At 34.2% G+C, this 20,735-nt stretch overlaps 1 protein-coding gene across 9 annotated transcripts in view; it reads right to left on the reverse strand.

Annotated features, from left to right (window-relative positions):
* HIPK2 (homeodomain interacting protein kinase 2) overlaps positions 1-20,735 on the reverse strand; it is a 261,143-nt gene that overhangs the window by 182,559 nt on the left and 57,849 nt on the right. The window contains exon 1 of one of the 9 annotated variants that reach the window (XM_056799786.1): positions 5,640-6,086. The exons of the other annotated variants lie outside the window; for them this stretch is intronic. The gene's annotated coding sequence lies outside the window, so the exon portion shown is untranslated. Of the gene's footprint in view, positions 1-5,639; positions 6,087-20,735 lie in introns of those variants that run through there. 9 annotated transcript variants of the gene reach the window in all.

The raw sequence follows: 20,735 nt of genomic DNA on the forward strand, positions 1-20,735 counted from the left end.
CCATGTTGGTATACAATCTATAAATTAATACTTTTTGACTGTACAAATTTTTCTCCTAGAGAGAATTCTTTAGTTAGCTAAACCAGCTTTTTTAAGTTGATCTGATTTAGTACTTAAGATTGCCCCAAATACTAGATTAAGCATTTTCTCTTTTTTTTTTGTTTCAGTGGTTTTGATGAAATAGACAAGAATGAAACCTATGACCTTTGTTGACTCACTTTTCATTATCATAAAGTCAATGCACCAACAAATTCTAAAGATGTACACACAAAAAATATGGTCCCAGCTCACTGCTAATTAACTACTGAAGTAACAAAATGTAATAACTATTGTAAATTAGTTTTCTTTTTTTTTTCCATGCTTTCAAGAAGGGAGAGTTTGCAGTTGAGAGATACATTAAACTGGAATTTAAACTCCTTAGAAAAAGGAGGGTAGAAGATTGTGAGCATAATCTGCTCAATCAAAAGTAAGAGAAGGGGAGGGGAAAAAAGGTTGAAGGGAATTTGGTGAGAGATCCAGATAAGCAAAGTCAATGAAGGAACAGGAAGGAGGATGAAGATGGAAAATAGCACTGATTTTTATGACAAAATATTAAGAGTCTTAACATAACTATTCTGAATGTGCTATTAGAGGAAACAACAAAGATGTGGGAAAGCACAGAGAGAAGATATGGTGGAGGCAACACAACAAGGCAATTGGAAATGTGAGACTAGTTCAAGTGAGAGATGAGGGCTGGACAAGTAGATCTTAGAGTTATCTATATAGAGATGATTACTAAAGATATGGGACCTGATTATCTCACTGAGTGAAACAGTATAGAGGGAGAAAAGAGAACCTAGGACAAATATCTAGGGAACCCCAACTGCTATACAGCATGATATAAATGAAGATTCAGCAAAGCAGACAAAGAACAGTGAGACAGGTAAAGGGAGAGAACCAGGAGAGAACCTAGAAAAAAGAAGAATACCAAGGAGCTGAACAACAGTGCCAAACACTGGAGAGAAGTAAAGAAAGGTGAAGCTTGAGAAAAGGTTATTGAATTTGGTATCTAAGGGACCTTGTGGAGAGAAAATTGGCCACAGAGGCAGGAAGACCCAAGTTGAGGCCCTAAAATCTGAGAGATAAACAATGGAAAACTCACAACATCAGGACCACAGACAATTCTCTAAGACCTGGTGCTGGCTACAACAGACAGATCTCAATCACTGAAATAGATTAGATATAGAACTGATAGGAGAAAATGTATCTAGTACCAAGCATCCCATAAACATAAATACCCCACCTACTAAGATAAGGACTCCTTACCTGACACAAAAGGTTGGGTCATCTGGATGGTAGCATGGAAGAATTATGTCACACCTAACCCCAAGATAAGCTCCAAATGGATAAATGGACTAAAGATAAGGTTGCTTCTTAAACAAATTAGAAGTATGTGGGGGAAATTACCATCAGATCTACTAAAGGAAGAAAAGCTCATGATAAGCAAGGGATAGAGAAGATTTTCAGAAGATAAAATGGATACATTTGACTATGAAAAATTAAAGTCTTTGCAAAAGCAAATCTAATAATGATGCCACTGCTGTAGCTGATCAAAGATAATGCTTATATCGTGCTTTAAGGTTTGCAAAGCATTTAACAGCTATTATCCCATTTTGTTCTCAAAACAATCCTGGATGATAGGTATTATTATTTCCATTTTGAAGCTAAGGAAACTGAGACAGACATAAGTTAAACAAATTGCCCAAAGTCACATAGCTAGTAAGAATCTGAGACCAGATTTGAATTCAATTCCTCTTGACTCTTGGTTCAACACTATTTAAAGTACTACTTAGCTGCCTGCATAAAATAGGGCCAAGATGAAAAGGATTAAAATTAACTGGGAAAAAAAAATCTTTGTAATGGTTTTTTTTTTTCTAATAAAGGACTAACTTCCAAGATATATAAGGAACAAATTCAAATTTATAAGACTAAGAACTATTCTTCAATTGGCAAATGGTCTAAGGATATGAACAGGTAGTTCTCAAGGAAAGAAACTCTGGCTATCTATATCTACATTTAAAAAAGTTCAAAATCACTACTAATTAGAGAAATGTAAATTAGAGTAATTCTGAAAGTCTTCCTCATACCCATCAGACTGGCAAAGATGACAAAAAAAGAAAATGACAAATGTTGAAAGGGCTATGGGAAAATAGATGCATTAATGCATTAATGTATTATTGGTTGGTCTATGAGTGGATACAATCATTCTGGAAAGTGATTCATAAAAAGATGTTAAACAGTACATGTCCTTTCACTCAGCTATATCACTACTGAAACTACACCACTGGGCCTAAACCTGAAAAAGAACAAAGAAAAGGAAAGGCTCTTATTTATACAAAAATATTTACAATGGTTCTTTTCCTGGTGGCAAAAAAACCTGAAAACTAAAGGGATGCCTATCAATTGAGGAATGGCTGAATGGCATGTAAATATAATAGAATACTGCTGTGCTCCAAGAAATGAGGAAATAAATTATTTCAAAGAGATACTGAAAGAATTATATGCACTGATAAAAAGTGAAGTAAGCAGGACCAGAACAATTTATAACATCAATATTATTTATTCCAATGATTTTTTTCTTTTCTCTTTTTTCCCCTAAGGTGATAGAAAGTAGAGAGGGAAATAAATAGCTTGCTATTAAATTTTAAATAGAGAAGTGGTAGGAGTTGTTCTACAGATGCAGAATGCTGCATGCATTTTCAGGCTTGATCATTATATAGTTAATTTTACTTTGTGACAAAAGACTTCTCAGAGTAGAGTCATGTATAATGTTTGTAATGTAAAAATAAAACATATCAATAAACTTTTAAAAAAAACCCTCAAAGTTGCAGAGTAGGTACCCATCTGAATGCCTCATAAAGAGTTCCCAAATGAATGAAATCACACATCAAATATCCTCCCAAAATTAAATGGGAACAAACATGCTTTTGCAAGAAGTTGAAGGTCAGCAATGAAGAGGCATATGGTAAAAAGGAACACACTGTAACATACTTCAAATGAGGAATTCAAAGGAGAAGTGGCCCAAAGGACATTACAGAAATGTGCATTCCAAGAATGGACAGTCAATGATAGAGGTGAAGGATAACTAATGGGTAGCCTATACACTCCCAATAGCAGCTTCATGATTTTAGAATTTCTTGAAAAAGGTCCCTAGCACAATGAGTAAATTTTCTGTGAAAACTTAAAGAGCAGATAGATAAGAGTCTTACTGAATGGGGAGACATGGGATGGTATATGCATGCACAGGCTTCAGTGAGATATATATATAATTTCAAATGTATCTACTAAGGTCAGGCTTTGTCCTCCAGATCCAACACAAATCTATTTGAAACATCAATTTCCTTTTGAATCCAATTTCAAAGTGAAATGTGAATATTTCAGGAAAAGTTTGGTTTCATAGTGTTTTTATAAACAACACCTATTAATTTGAAATATCTGAAGTATTTTAATAATTCTATTTTTAAGTATTGCACTATTGAGGGTATTTCCTTCTAGCAATATGCCAGTATTGAAACAAACTAAAATTGCAAAATATGCTCCCCAAATATTTATTCATTACCTTCCTTCCTTAAACTATGCTTCTAATTTCAATAGATTCCACCATGATTCTATCAGTCAAGGGTAGCGGTTTCTCATAAGTTTTTTTACTATAAGACAGACCAGCTAAAATTCAAAATATCTCATACTTCAACAAGATTTTTCCTATTAAAATTTCATTCTCTATTAAAATAGTAACAAAGATATAATAGCACAAAATAGGGTAAACAAACATAGGAATACAATAAAAAGGAAATTTTAAAAGGAAAAAAACTAGGAACAATGTAGTACCATTAAAGGTCTAAATATTATTCCTTCAGAAATCATCAGAACTACATGTAAAACCCAGTGGAATTGCACATTGGCTGTTGGGGGGAGAGTGAGAGGAAGGGAAGGGAAAGAACATGAATCATGTAACCATGGAAAATTTTTCTTAAATAATCAATAAAATTACATTAAAAAAAAGAAATCATCAGAACTTTAAAAATCTATGTTGCTAGCCTTCGGGGATAACGGGAATCTTGCCTCTACAGGGCACCATTTCTAAACTATGCCCCTGGAACTCCTGACATCATTCTTTTTAAACAAACCCTCTTGCTTCAAGCTCCCTTCTATGTTTTGTTTTCTCCTATTAGAATGAAAGCTCCTAGTGAACAGGTCCTGTTTTGTTTTTCATATCTCCAGGGCTTAGTACATTGTCTTGGCAAATAAATGCTTATTTAATGTTCTCTCTCTCTCTCTCCCTTGCATCTCCTCTATTTCCCTCCTTCCTCCTCTGTCTCCTCTCTCTCTTTATTTTTGTCTCTCTCTCATTGCACCTGTTGTTTCTGGTTTGTTGCTTCCTTAACCTAGCTCTGTGAGCATAACTCCCTCACTTTAGGCCTATTGTTCCCAAACTCAGGCCACATTTTCCTGCTTTATCTTCTCAATCTATTATCTTATAGATTTCTGACTTTGATTTTTGAACCAGGACTCTATTGTTCTTGATCTGCCCCAATTTTCAAGGCTTGGTTTTGCTGACTCCCTCCTTCTCCATTAATCATTGTTCACTAATCCCTAATGCCAGCTGATTCCTCTAACCATCCTATCAAATGGCAGAAACTCTGTATGTATGAAGAAACCACAGCAGCAAGGCTGTCATTAAAGATAATGGAGAAGTCATCCCTCTAAATAAACAATATCGATACAAAATATCTAAATATTTTAATTTTAATATAATTGTATGCATAAATATCTTTAAATTTCTTTTGTAGTATTGTGCTTCATTTATAGTCTTTTTTGTGGGGTGAGGATGCTTGAATTTTATAACCATTAATGCATTTAACCTTTTTCATGTTCATTCATTTAATATTTATTCAGAACTCTCCAGCAAAATTCCATTCTTAAAATTCAAATTAAAATATTTAAGATTTACTGGGAAGGCAAAATGCTTGCCAAACATGGAGGAAATGAAGTAAGATTCAACATCTACAGTCACTTCATCTACAATGAGGAAGAAAGGAGGACCCTGCAGGAGGAACAAGAAAAGGCCAAAAATCAAGGTTGGTACTGGCCAGTTAGTCTCCAAAAGAACCAGTGAAATGTGAAAGAATGTGAATTGTGAGCCTCTCACAAAGTTGAATCTAAGCCACATTCCAGGAATACACTATAAGGTTTTATTTTGTGTGAATAAAAGAACTGCTTTTTCAGATCCACCATGCATAAAGAAAAATAGGACTTTTTCATGAAATGATGTATTTGAATTTTGTAGAATTATTCTTAACAACAAAAAAGAATTTAAGATTTTATGTAACTAGTAAATATATAGACATAATAATCAAGTCACATAAAATAAATAAATAAAATGACCAAATACCATCTGAAAATGTATGTGCATATGTAAGTGCAGAATAACAAATTAGGGCTGGTAGATCACACTGACAAAAATAAATGCTAATAAAACAATGAAAAGAAATTTACTTTTCTCTTGGAATTTCCATTCCATATGTTTAACTTTATGTTTAAATGTTTAACTTTAGATTCTGTTAATATACAGAAAGTCAAACCATAAAGGGTTAACTTACTTCTGATTTTCTCCTTTATCCTCTCCGAAAACTCTTTAAAACTTTCAAAAAGCTCTAGCTATGGTCTGTCTATAGCTACCTGAGCCTGCCCACAGCCATCAACAAGCTGCTCATCTTATCAGAATACGGAATCAAACGCCTTCCCAGAAGCTTTCTCCCTGCTGTGTTAACTGAGATGATGCTCTCTAGTTACTTATCCAGCAACTTAGCCCACTGCACACGTTTTCTCCACTAACTGCTTCTTTCTCTCAGTTCCTGCTCCTTTCACAATCAGAACTGAAAGACCCCAAAGAACATGGAACCAATATAGGCTGTGTTTCTCACCTTCCAATCAGGACTTGGTTACCTGGGTGACTATGTTACTGAGACAGGAAGCTCCCTATAGTCTCTCTCTCAGTTTCTTATTCCTCAAGGATCCTTCCTCCTTTCTAATGAATAGATGATTCACACTGAAGAACTTATTTAACTAAAATCCTGCATTTTCCACCACTAAAGTCCTATTCTTATGCCCCTTGATATAGAGGTGGTCCTAGGTTCTTTGAGACTATAGAAACAATGCATAAACTCTAGGAGATCCTACAAAATGAGAGATGCCTTGAATATGGACCCCTATGATGGGTCTAACTAAATTTAGAGGTTTACCATTAAAAAGCTGGCTCCCAAGAGGATGCTTCCTTTGGCTACAGCAATTTAAGAAATAGTCAATTAAGTAAGAAGAAGGTACAATCTGCATTGCTGGATGGATATACACCAATAGAATCACATTTTTTGAAGTATTAAAATGTAAATTTGACATTATGTTACCTACCTTCTTACAAATGCAGTTTCAAAGCTGCTGCTTGCTAGATGCTCTTTTAAAAGGAGCCAACTTATTCTTCCTCCCTTTCTGATAATTTAAAATACATTTTGAAGACAGAATGGTTTTTAAAATAGTTTTACAAAATGATTTCCTCAGACGGAGAATTTAGGTTGCTATCACTAGGTGAAGCTCTTGGATTTAGCTGAATGAACTAACTAGCTAGGTTTTCCACAAATATGTATCAAAGTAGTGAAAACATGTAATCAAGGTCATTTTTAAAAATGAAAATGTAACATGCAACTGTCAAGATAGCATAAATAATATTTAGCCTCTAATTTGGTATTCATTTTTCTCTTTTAAGCCAAATCTCATTTTTTTAGGCTACTTCAGCCATAAAAAGTCCTAGACTTTGCTCAGAGCTTCTACTGACTTGCGATGCCTTTGCTACCATTTGCTGTTTTGTCACTCTGCATTACTGCCAACATCAACTAAGTTCTTTGATGGCAAAATAAAGTAAATAAATAGTATGAGTTTCTTCTTGGATTTTCAAAAAACTATATATTGCTCTCTTTCCAATTGGGCATTGTCAGTTAATGGGAACTTCACTGTCTCTCCTTCCTGTTGATGTTTGAAAGTTGGGTTTTATGTAAAAGCAACTTTGTATGATATATATCTATTAACCAACTATCCAAAACAGGACTCTTCAAATCATTTCTTTAAATGCTTTGCCTCCTCCCCCCCCCCCACTGAACATTTTGATCCACATATGAACTAATAAGCTTCTCAGAAGCAAGATATTGGTGGCATAGAAAAAGCCTTAGAGGCATCTCAACCATTCTGAGCAGAATGTAATGACAGTCATTATAACTAATCATTAAACATAATATCACAACATTTCTTTTCATCTTCATTTTCTTACTTTTTAAAAGCATACAGCAAAAGCTATTTTGTAGAGAGACCACTTCAAAATATATGCCTTCTAGCCTGTAGCACAGAGACAACGTAAGTCACCAATATTGCTTTGTTCAACATTTTTGTTTAATACATGCATTAAACTAGAGCATCAGTGCTGAGTATGCTTCTCTCTCATCACCCTCTTCTTTATAAAGAGGATATAGGGAAATTCTAATCACCTCAGTGACACAATTCTGGAAAACTCATGACGAGATTTGTGATCTACCTCTTAAAAGAAAGATGATAAAAGCAGGATGTTGATTAGATATGGCCAATGTGGGTAATTTGTTTGGCTTGACTATGCATATTTATTAACAAGGGTTTCTTTTTCAACGAGAGGAGGGGAGCTGGCAGAAACAGAAGATGGATTTTCATTAATTGAAAAAAATAAAATAAAAATGTAAAAAGCATGTATATTGAAGGCAATTAACCTTAGAAGAGTAACTGTTAACTGGGGGAGGGAGAGGGAAATCCTTGCAGTAAATTTTTCTAATAAGGGTCTCTTTTCCAAGATATATATGGAACTGATTCAAATTTATAAGAAATGGATCCATTCTCCAACTGATAAATAGTCAAAGATATGATCAGGTAATTTTTAAAGGAAAAAATTCAAACTATTCAACAGATATTTGAAAAAAATCCAAATAATTAAATAGAAAGCAACTCTAAAGTTCTATCTCATACCTATCAATTGAGAAGGATAAAGAAAAAGGAAAATGATAAATGTGGGAGGGCTTCAAGAAAAACAAGCACATCAAAATACTTCTGGTAGAACTGAATTGGTCTAGCTATTCTGAAATACCATTTGGAACTATGCCCTCAAAGCTGCCAAAAAGTGTATATATCCTCTGACACCACTACTAGGTCTATACCCCAATGAGATCAAAGAAAAGAGTTCATGTACAAAATATTTGTAGCTTTTTTTGTAATGGCAAAGAATGAGAAGCTAAAGGGAATGTTTGCTTAATAGAAAATGACTAAATAAATTATGGAATATGAATGTAAATGAAATATAATTGTGCCATGAGATATGATGACATTCCTCTACAGGATGCACAGTGGACCTCTTCTACCATAAGTATCTTAAATAAAGCCTCACTCCTGTCCTAGAACTGACACATTGGAAATATTTCTCAATCTTGTGTCCTCTCCTAACACCTCTATTTAAAGAGGTCACCAAGGTAAGCCATAGTTCATTCCTCCCTAGGTTCCTCCTCTGGACTTCTTTAACAAGCCCAACTTCCCATTATGTACTTTTTGTCTCCTCATCTGCTGATTTTCAGCTTTCTTTTATGTGTTGGCTTCATTAGAGAATGAAATCTTCTTTTTACTAATATTTGTATTCCCCACCATTTAGCATAACATCCAAATACACAGTAAACACTTAATCAATGCTTATTGATTGACTGATAGGGCTGGTTTCAGAGTAGCGGAGGAAAACTTGTATGAACTCAAGCAAAGTGAGGTAAAAAGAACCAAGCAAACAATTTTTGCAATAACAACACTGTTAAGATAAACAACTTAGAAAGACTTAAGAACTCCAATAAACACTATAACCAATCCATAATTCTGGAAGATTGATGAAAGGGAATGTTGTCCACCTCCTAACAGGGAGGTAATCAATTTAGGATGTAGCATGATCAATGTTCTTATAACAGCTCTTTTTGTAGTGGCAAAGAACTAGAAACTAAAGGAGGCCCATCAATTGGGGAATAGCTGAACAAATTATGGCATAGGAATATTAATAAAACACTTGTGCCTTAAGAAATATGGAAAGGAAAGTTTCAGTGAAATCTGGGAAGCCTTGTATGAATTCCTAGAGTAAAGTGAGCAGAACTTGGAGAACTATACATCCAACAATGTCAGCAACACAACAATATAACAAATAACTTTGAAAGATTTAAAAACTCTGATTAATTCAAGGAGTAATCACTGGTCCAGAAGTCTCATGAGAAAGCAAGAAGTGATAGACTCAAGATTCAGAAAGAAACACACTTTTTTGGATATGGTCAATTTTTACTTCTTTGTTTGACTACATATTTGTTACAACAGTTTAGGGGATTTTCCCATCAGGGAAGATAAAAGAGGGGGGAAAGAAATGCTTTTTAAAAATAAACAATATAGGAAAAGTGTTATCAAAGTTCATGAGAAATAGATAAACTTTCACCATACCAAATACTTAAATATTTCTTTTGATTGGCATATATGACCTATTACCTACCCCTTAGAAGCCTGCCAAATGATCAAATAGAAACAGGTTGTGATCACCATGCTGCAATGGGTTGCTAAGCTTCTAATTTACTGAAATCTGTCTTAAATACTTTCCTTGTCAAATAAAAAATATTTGGGAATAAAAGAGAGATAAATTTCTGGGGAAAAGGAGTCCACAAAAAGAAATTCATTTCTGCTATTAATGAGAACATCTGCCTTGAAGCATGATACATGAATTACAGATCACAGATTTAGAATAGGAAGGAATCCTGATGGTCATCTAAGCCAATCTCCTCCCTTTACAGATTAGTAAAAATGAAAACCAGAGAGACTTAATGACTTGCTAAGGTTATACAGATGGTGAAGACTAGAACCAAAATTTAAATCCAGACCTTTTAACTCTTGGTCTAGGGTCCTATTTCTGCTATACCAATCTCTTTAATTTTTGAATAGGCAGTTTCCATATGAATTAGTAAAAAATCTAAACTGTAAAATATTTTATTCTACTTTATAATTTTTAAATATATAAAGAAAGGTTGGTGGATCTGCTTTAAAAAGAAAAAAGATATTTACCTCAGTATAAAGGGGACATAATTTTGTTTCTATTGAACAAAAAAGAAGGAAATTAGTAGGGGAACACATAGATTAGTTTGAATAAATTAAAATAATTTTATATAAGACCACATGATTAAAAAAAGGAAATCACATGAGAAAAATAAATTTTTTTTCAAAAAATGATTTTTAAGATACATAAGAAAAAACTTAAAATTTTCAAGTCATAGCCTCCAAAAACTAAATAGTTAATGGATGTGGATAGTTTTCAAAATAGAAAAAGCAAAAATTTCAATAAACACTTGAATAAATACTTAAACTCAACAAGCAAAGAGTTATAAATTTAAAACAGTTCTGTGGTATATCCTCATATATACCAAATTGGCAAAGGTAATTAAATATGACAAACCTAACATTAGAGGGGATAACATGAAATAAGTACACCTGTTCATTTCAGACAGAATTATAAACTAGTAGAATCTTTTTGGGGGCAGTCCATAGTAAACATTACCAAAACACTTAATCCTTTTGACCCTACAGTTCAGTACACTGAACATAGCATGAGAATGAAATGAAATGAAAATGAAAAAGTTTCAGATTTATATAGCATTATTTTTAAAAGTATAAAAGTAGAAGCCAATTAAATGTCTAATAGTAAAGAAATGGTTAAATAAAGTACAGTACACTAGTATAGTGGAGCACTATGTTGCAAATATGAGTATAAAAAATTTGGTTGGGAAATATTATAAAATAAAAAGCAAACAATAACAAAAACAAAATCAGAAGAATAAGGTACATTCACAGATATGAGGATATAAAAGGAAAAAAGGGAACAAAGGGAGAAAAACACCCAAACGAGAACCCAAGTGAAAAGTTATAACTAAAATTAATGTAGGAATTAATTTTGAATGTAAATAGCTGCAAAGCAAATTTAATTGGTTGTATGGATGTCTAATACAAACTATAGCACTGTGGAAAGAACAATGAATTTGAGATAAAGGGCTTGGCATTTAAACCTGATTCTGCTAAGAACTACTATGGGCAAGTAAATGAACCTCTTTGAGCCTTAGGCACCTATCTCATTTATAAATCAAGAGAGTTAGATGAAGTGACTTGTAAATTCCATTGCTGGTCTAAATCTATGATCTTATATTTCTAATATAAAATATACATTGTTATTCATCCTTCTTTTTGAAGAGGACAATGACATCTTGACTCTAGAATGAATTGGTTTAAGTGAGGCAGAGGTACACAAAGTCACCAGCCTCAGTCTCTCTTCCAGAGTCATCCAAATCCAGTAGCAGGGCAAAAGTCAGGATGACTGGCAATGGCCTGGGATGCAACAACTGACCTTGGCATTTCTGATGTTTGACCAGGCCTTAAGTGCTCCACCACATCTGCTTTAGCTGCTTTTATAGTTATTGCAACATATTGTTCTGATCTGTCCATTCCATCTAGGGGAAGTCTCCACATGCTAGAGGTAGACATCTCCTTAACTCACTGATGAGTTTGGTGCCTATCAGTTACCCTCAACCTGGTTTAGCCAAGGTTCTCAAGGGTATAGCATGCTGCACATGCTACAGCTTCTTGGATCCACAATGAGAGTTTGGTGAAAGGAAGACACCAATAGTAGATAAGTAGCCCTGAAAAGGGCTCAGCAAGCTTTCATACCAGAAGTATAAGTCCTCCCTGATAACCCCATACTCTTCTTGGTCAAATCCTTTGAGAAGGTGAGCTGACCGAATTAGAGAAGTCAAAGAAAAGAACTTAAAAGTGAAGGGATCTTATTATAAAGCAGTAATTATCAAAATTATCTGGCACTGCCTAAGAAATAATAACAGAAGATCAGTGGAACAGAACAGACATATAATAAATAGACCTAAAAGATCATAATAACCTCGTATTTGACAAAATATAGACCCAGGCTATATGAATAAGAGATCATTGTTTGATAAAAATTGCTGGAACAACTAACTGGAAAGCAGTTTGGCAGAAACAAGATATAGACCATTCTTACTTACACCATTCACTACAATAAGAGTGAAATAAATACATGAGGTAGACATAAAAAGAGATATAAAGCAAATTAGAACAGGGAAAATATTACCTTTCAGATTTATGGATAGAAGAGGAATTTATTGAGTAAACAAGAGATGGAAAGCATTGTGAAACATAAAATGAATAATTTTGAGTACATTAAACTGAAAAGTTTCTGTACAAATAAAACAAAATTTGCCAAGATAAGAAAGCAGAAAACTGGGGGGGGGGGGGATTTTTCAGTCTGTCTCAGATAGTGTGATTTCATATCTAAAATATCTAGAGAATTTTGTCACATTTGTGGGAATAAGAGCCATCTCCCAGTTGATAAATGGGCAAAAGATATGAACAGACAGTTTTCAGATGAGGAGATCAAAGCCAGATGTATAGATATGTGAAAAAATGCTCTAAATTACAACTGGTAAGGAAATGCAAACCAAAACAATGAGGAGTCACCTCATACCCATCAGATTGGCTAAAATGACAAAAGGACAAATATTGGAGTAGATGTAGAAAAGTGGAGATGCTTATACACTTGATAGAACTGTGATCTGATCCAACCACTCTAGAGAGCAATCTGGAATTATGTCCAGAGAGCTATAAAACTGTGCATGTCCTCTGACCCAGCTGGATCTACTTCCCAAGGAGATCAGGGAAAAAGGAAAAGAACCTATATGTTACAAAATATTTATAGCAGCTTTCTAGTATGGCAAGGAACTGGAATTCCATCAAATGGGAAATGGCTATACAAATTGTGGAATATAATTGTGATAGAATGCTACTACACCATAAGAAATGAAAGAACTACATGAGATAATGGAGAATAAAATGAGTAGAACTAAGAGAACATTATATACAGCGACAGATTTAATATTTGAAGAATAACTTGTGAATGTTCACTTCCAGAGAATGAACTCTCTAAGAAATGGGAACACAAATAATATAATTTTATATTATGCCAGATGATGCTTTTTATGGTATGGTGAGGAAAGTGAAAGGAAGTGAAAGGACCTGTTGAAATGCCCATCAAGACACTTACAAATCACAACCAGAAAAACTCCTTGTGTGAATGTTCAAAGGCTTGAAAGTGGTTCCAGATGAGAATCCATGAACACCTCATTGATTTGCACAGTCCTGAAATTGCTAAACAGATCATTTCTGTTAGCACTGAACCAGGTATAAAAGTTCAAGTCATTATTGCAGATGCTTAATCAATCTCTTTAAAATAAATTGATTGCAACTTTGAAAAAATAAAGTATATAGTGAATTATAGAAAAATATGTACAAAATAATGTGAAGATCAGTATACACACTGACTGGGACCAAATAAAAAGAAAGCAGACGAACACAGTGGGAACTGGATGGACAAAAGAAAAGAAAGTTGAAGGAGGGAGTAAGTGGAAAGCTGTTATAGCTACCTGTATGATAGAGGCTATTTTAGAAAGTTTAAATTTTAGTCTGACTTTAACTGGTTTTAAGACACCGCTCAGTTCAAAGTCCAAGATCCTAGGTTATTACTTAAAATGGAATTCATAATGGGTTACTTATTAAAAACAAACCTCCAGCCTATATTTGGATCAATATGCAGTAAATATAATAATATTTTATATATCCAGAAGTCAGTATTATGATAATTGCAACTTTTAATAGCCACAGGCCCAATTACTCAAAATAGAAATACAGGCATTTGGAATACCCAAAATAAGTAAAGTAAAATTTTTGTACTAAAGCATGTGTTTTAATTCCTGGGTTCTAACACATTCTTCCCTGACTTAACACATTTAGTTACCTGATTTTTCTCTCTTCAATAGCTTAGCAGTAACAAATTAGAAATGGGGCAGAGGAGGAACCTACAGAGGCATGCCCAGTGGTAACAATAGAAGAGAAGATACAACACAAACATGGATGAGTCCATATGATACAATAATGGATTTTCATAACAATATTGGAAAAGTATTCTGATTGAATTTCGAGGTGAATGGAATCTAGAAATCATTTGCGCCATCTAATCTCTCATTTGACAGATGAGAACCCTGAAGCCGAGTGGGAATAACATCCTCTAGTTGCCTCAGTAGTAAGTCACCTTGTCAGTATTTAAACCAAGAACCCAATCTCTGACACCAAAGCCAGTGTTTCGAATGCTATCCTGTAGCCTCTCCCCACATCGTGCTGACAAAGTAAAAGAGGCCTTAAAAGAGATTATTCTAGCAACCCATGAGAGGTAATGAAGGTATTACCTACTTACCACAGTTGCTTAATAACTCTCATTGAATTGAAATGAGAAGGGTCAGTTACATAATACCTTTCAAAGGGAGAAGAGGTAAAAAATGTAGTGACAGGTGAGATGAGAAAAGCAAAGGAGAAAGAGGAATGGGATAAATAAGCATTTATTAAGTGCTCAGTATATTCCAAGTATGTACTAAGTTCTAGGGATATAAATACAAAAGAAGAAAAAAAAAACCAGTCCCTATCCACAAGGATCTTACATTTTAGTGGAGAAAGCAATATCCAAGGAAGAATGATGGGTCAGAGAGGGACATTTTAGTCTGCAAAGTTACAGTGATAGTGGGTAAGTGGGGCCAAAAGGGATCAGACTGACACCCCATCCAGGACCAATGATACTTAACTTGATCATGGTTCCAGAAGTGGAAAAGAGAGGAAAAGGCTAAAGATGAAGTGGCTTGAGAGGACAGTGCTCCAAAGGAGTAGTCAGCAATCAGAAGAGCATTACTATCCATTCAAAAGTTCTTTTAGGACACAGTTTAGTGTGGGTAGTGGGTGAACTGATAAGGAGGACATATGAGAAGAGGGAAGCAAAAGCAGAGTAAGTGAACTGAACATTAGTCCAAGACTAATCTGAAGGAGCAGGAATTAGATGAGGCATTTGATAATGACAGTGAAAATTGAGGAACAAAATGATCATCTTAGTTTTCAAAATTTGAAGTTTCAAGTTTTGGTAAGGTATTCAGTAGAGTAATGAACTAGGAGAAGGGTAGATTGGTAGAGAAGCTGCATTGGTAGAGAAACATAAAACTAGTATCTTTTCAGATGAAGAAAACAAAGCTATCTATAGGCATATGAAAAAATGTTCCAAGTTATTATTGATTAGAGAAATGCAAATTAAAATAACTCCAAGGTACTACCTAACAGATTCACTAATATGACAAAAAAAAGGAAAATGATTAGTGTTGGAGGGATGTCGGAAAATTGGGACTACTAATAGAGTGTTGGTGAAATTGTGAATTGATCTTATCAAACTGACCATTCTGAATATTCTCTCTCCACCCTTCCACCCCACCCCATTACTTAGCACTTACTCTGTATAAATTTTATGTTTACTTTTTTGTGTATGTTTTGTCTCCTTCCAATAGGATGCAAAATATTTGATGGCGGAGACTGTTTCATTTTTGTCTCTGTGCTTGTCACAAAACAATCAGTTAATAAATGTTTGCTGAATTGCATTCTAAAAAATGTTTTCATTTTTCATCTTTCTTCCCTAAGAAGCATGCCTCATTCTTTGCTTTGCCCTAAAACATTCTAAAGATCCTGTGACCATATGAGAATTAGTCAAGAACTCTAAATTAGGTAAAGGACAATTGAAAGCTATGTAACAGTTCTGTTTCTAAATGAAAATGCAGGGCTTCCTGGAAGCAAGAGACAAACAGATCCATCTTGTACTTTTAATAGGACCTACAAGGATTAACAAATTTCTATTTTCATACCCTGTTCTGTATGGTAAAGAACTTCCATCATTCTTCCATCATTCTTTCTGCCTGATACACCCAAATTTTGGCCTAAAATGTTAGTTGTCCTTTAGAACCCAATTTAGAAAGGATCTGGCAGTATTTAAATTTTGTCCTCTTCTAAATAAACTTGGTGATGTAATAAAGGAAAGTTCTATGAAAGATGAAAAAGAAATAACTTCTTGTAACACTGGTAATAGTCTGATTAAACTAAAGGAGGAAACATAAAAGTTTTTAATAAAGATTAAAATGATGCTTCTTTCTTATATCAACATATAAAGAACTAATTTCTCTATGACCCCTATACTTCTGATTCCAAAACACATTGTCTCCAAGATCTAGGACACAATCCTAAATTCTACCATTATGTTTTCTTGATATACCCTAAATCAGAGTAGTCAAAGTTTCTGACCCACATCATTTTGAAAATTCTGAGAGCCACAAAATATACAATTGAAATTAACAGATATTTATTTAATGCTAAGTATAAGATACTGAAAGAGAGAAAAGGACGAACCCTACAGTCTCTGTCCCCAAGAAGTTTACAGACAAATTGAGGGAGGAAGGAGGCAAAAGAGTGAAGCTGAGTATGAACATATGTAAAAATAAATACAAAAAGAGTACAAGTACACAAGAGGTAGAAAGTTCCATGACTGCAAAAGAGAGATCATTTTAGGTTAAAAGATTAAGGAAAGCCAAATACAGGAGGTATTGGTTGAGCAGTCTTGAGAGAAAGAGACAAAGTGGGGCATTACACACTTAGCAAACAGCATGGTCACAGCAAGATGGGAGACAGCTCATCTATGTATAACACTCTACAGTTTGTAAAATGCTTTCTATAGAAAATAATCCTGCAAAGTAAATAATGAAAGTAGTATTATCCATATCTTATAGAGGAAGCAACTGAGACTCAGTGAACTGGAATCGTCCAGTCACATGCATTGTGATTGTTCAGTCAGGTCCAATTTTTCATGAACCCATGAGATACCTTGGCACAGTTACTAGAGTAGTTTACCATTTGCTTCTCCAGTGGATTAAGGCAAATAGAGGTTAAGTGAACTGCCCAGGTTCACCCAGCTAGTAAGGGTCTTAGGCCACATTTGAACTCAGATCTTCCCAAATCCAGGTCCAGGGTTGAGTCATCTAGCTGCTTCATCACATGGATAGTAAATCATATTATTAGTACTTGTGGCCAGATCTTTTGAATCCCAGTCTAGCACTCAGGAAGATGAAGAAGATGGGTTTGCCTGGAGTATACATAGCACGTGAGAAAATAGCATGATAGAGTTAGAAAGATACAGTTAGAAACTGTAGGATCTTGAATACCAACCCAAGGGATATGAACCTTATATAGGAGGAAAAGAGAAGACTAGAGGTTTCTGAGCAGAAAAATTACCATAATTACATCTGTAGTTAGTAGTATATACAGACTTTTAAAACATTTTTGTCATCTGCTATCATTTACATTTAATTTTTTTAAAAAAACTTTTTTATTTTATCCATTTATTTAAAAAAAACTTTAATTAGTTAACATTGAAGAAGCTAAAAGTGAACCTTAATATAGGTCAGAGGTTAATTCAAAAGATGAAAAAGTGTAATTCAATATTTTTTGTATCCTTAGGAGTGTTTCTTAAAGATCAAATTAGGATTAGTAACTGTGTTTTCAATCTCTCATTCTGATGCTACTAGTATAATCACAATGTTACATGCAAAAGGATATACCTAAACTTAGAGTATATATGTGCTTGTGGGAAACTAGTGAGATATTTTTTGTATATAGCAAAGAAAGTGCTAGATTTGGAATAAAAGAGATCTAGGTTAAATTTTGGCTTTGCTGCTTACCAAATATGTGACACTGAAGCAATTAATTTACTCTTTTTGAGGTTCAATTTCTTCATCTGTAAAAATGGGGATAATACTCAATGGTAACTACCTTACGAGGTTGGAATGAATTTAAAATTCTTTGAAAATTTAAAAGTGCTACAATCAGTCTCTGATGTCATAATTACTACAAGACTGGAGAAGGACAAATGGACTGATTCTCAAAAAAAAAAGGGAAGAGAATGGAGCCTAAAAATAATAGGCGAGTGAACTTGACAAAACTCCTAGTAAAATTCAAGAACATATTATTTAAGGGATGGTTAGTGAACATCCAGAAAAGGAAAAAAAAAACTCAAAAAGACAGCATGGCTCATTAAGAATTAAACCATGCCAGATAAACGTCATTTTCTTGTTATTAATTGAGAGACCAAAATAGTAGTACAGATATAATTTATCTAGATTTTTAGCAAAGCATTTTTAACAAAGTTCCTAATGCTAATCTTGAAGAAAAGATGAAGAGATGTGGGGTCGGTCTAGACAATTCAAATAGATGAATTTGAAACTGGCTAGAGTCTGATCCAAAAAGCAGTCATTGAAGGGTTAATATCAATTTAGAAGGAAGTCTTTATTTAATAGAGTATCTCCATCAAATTGTACCTGGTCCTGTGTTGTTTAACACTTTTATCATGGGCTTGAATAAATTCAAAGATGCTATGATTATCTAAAATGCTAATGACTAAAAGTAGAAGAACTAACTAACACATGATGACAGAATCAGGATCCAAAAGATATATATGTCAAATTTATTAATCTGGAATTTAATTAAAGTCTTAAATTTGTATTGACAAAATCAAGTCAAAAAGTAGAATTAGGAGAGGCATGGCTTGATGGCAATTATTCTTTTAAAAAAAAATCTGGGAGTTTGGATGGACTGCTCTAATAACTCTAAATGCTAATGTGATTTTAACATATAAAGAGAAAGTATCCTGGATAAGGGAGGTGATAGTCCCATCATATTCTATCCTAATCACACCAGATATGGAATACTTTGTTCAGTTCTGAATACCACACTTTAGAAAGGACATGAATAAGCTGGAAAGTTTCTAGAAGAGGGTAACCAGAAGGAAGAGCTTCAAGATTGTGTCATTATGAGGGCTGAAGGCATTGGGAATGTTTTAGTCTGCAAAGAGAAAATTTAAGGAGAATGTAATCACTATATTTAAGAAGAAGAATCAGATTTGTACTACTTGATCCCAAAGGACAGAATGAGGAGCAAAGACTAGAAGTTGAAAAGGGGAAAATTAACATTAATACTCTCCAAGATTAGAAATGGGCTTCCTTTGAATGGAGAGAGTTCCCACTCACTAGATATCTTCAAGCAAAGGTTGGATGTCACTTGTCAGATATGTTATAGAGGGACCTCTAATTAAGGGGCAGGTTGAATTAGATTGCTTTTGAAGTTCTCCTAACTGAGTTTATCCTGAAGCCATCTGTAAACAGAAATGACTATCAAGCCTTATTTTTCCATTTAGAACAGGGAATGCATTTGTATTACAATTTCCTGAAGATACCATACAGTATTTACAAGATGAAATATATATATTGGAACAAATGAAAAGATGTACATTGGCCTGGCTACCTATATTTGCACCTATCTATTAGCTGGAAGACAACATGATGCTTCAACACTCATAGGGAAATACTGGTATTAAGGAAAAACACACCTTATTTTTATGCAAAAAATTGTCAAACTCATCAGAATCTGCCTTTCTAATAACAAAAGTGTTAAGGAAAATCTCTGAACCAGCTCCAGGAGCCACACTTGAACAGTTAGTCACATAATGTTCTGAGAAGCAGTTTAACCAAACCTGTTTTTTCTAAATGTTAGTCTCTTGTTGCATTGTTTCATCAGGACTATTCTACTATGGAGACAGTATACAATCCATCCATCTGTGTTCAAGATTCAATGGAACACCTGTTTGCTGCATCTTATGCTCATGTTTATGTATTTTTGAAGGTTTTTCTCATAAATTATAGCCTTCAACTATGAATCTCCCCCCCCCCGCCCCCCCCCCCATACAAGATGTTGTGCTGACACAGTGAAGGCTAAGATGCAAATTGCCAAGAACATTGCTGTTGTTTTTGTTGGTGCTGCTGCTGCTGGTGGAGTTGTTTTCCCAGAGAGTTATAGTCAAATATGGGATTCATTTCATCTCCCTCATGACACACAATAACCTGTGCTTCTCGCTTGATTTCTAAAAGCAATACATGTTTACCACTTTGATTCTTCTCTATATCCCTTCAGTTCTTTGCTCTAAGTTGCATCTGAATGACATCTGACAAACCTCAGAATCAGAGATTATTTGAGGAATAAAAATATATATTGTGCCCTAAAGTTTACAAAGAGATATTATTGGAAAGGAAGAAGACAGAGAAAGTTCTACCTCTAAAATCTAGAAGTGAAAAAAGATAGAAGAAAAGTATTAGAATGATGGGAAAACAGAGGACAGAAAATAAAGAAAAAAGGAATAAAAGAAAAGGCAGTAAAAAAATATGGATGCCTCCATCAGAGAAATAAATGAACTTTTATTAATATGCTGTATTTTAGTGAGGATTACAATCAACATGTAAGAGTGTTTTAGAGAAGATAAAATTGTGGTTGTGACAATGTACAGTCTGATCTATTGAAATGATCTTTGGCATCTTTGAGTCAATATCACTCAATAGAAGCACTCAGCAGTGCTTACAATATGGATGGTTATCTTACTCAAAACATATAAGGGTGCTCCCTATTCCCTCATTACAATATTTCTCAGTCAGGTTTCCCACTCCACCATGCTGAAAAGTCATATAGCTTTGGGCAATGTCCTTTTCTGTGAACTTGACATTTACCTATTTGTGTAGACTAGAGGACATTTTTGCAATTTAGACTGTCTCTCCCTACTTTAAAACGGGTTACAAAGGTTAATGTGGATGTTA

This window comes from Monodelphis domestica, chromosome 5 (assembly GCF_027887165.1).
Source record: "Monodelphis domestica isolate mMonDom1 chromosome 5, mMonDom1.pri, whole genome shotgun sequence".
NCBI classification, from domain to species: Eukaryota; Metazoa; Chordata; class Mammalia; order Didelphimorphia; family Didelphidae; genus Monodelphis; species Monodelphis domestica.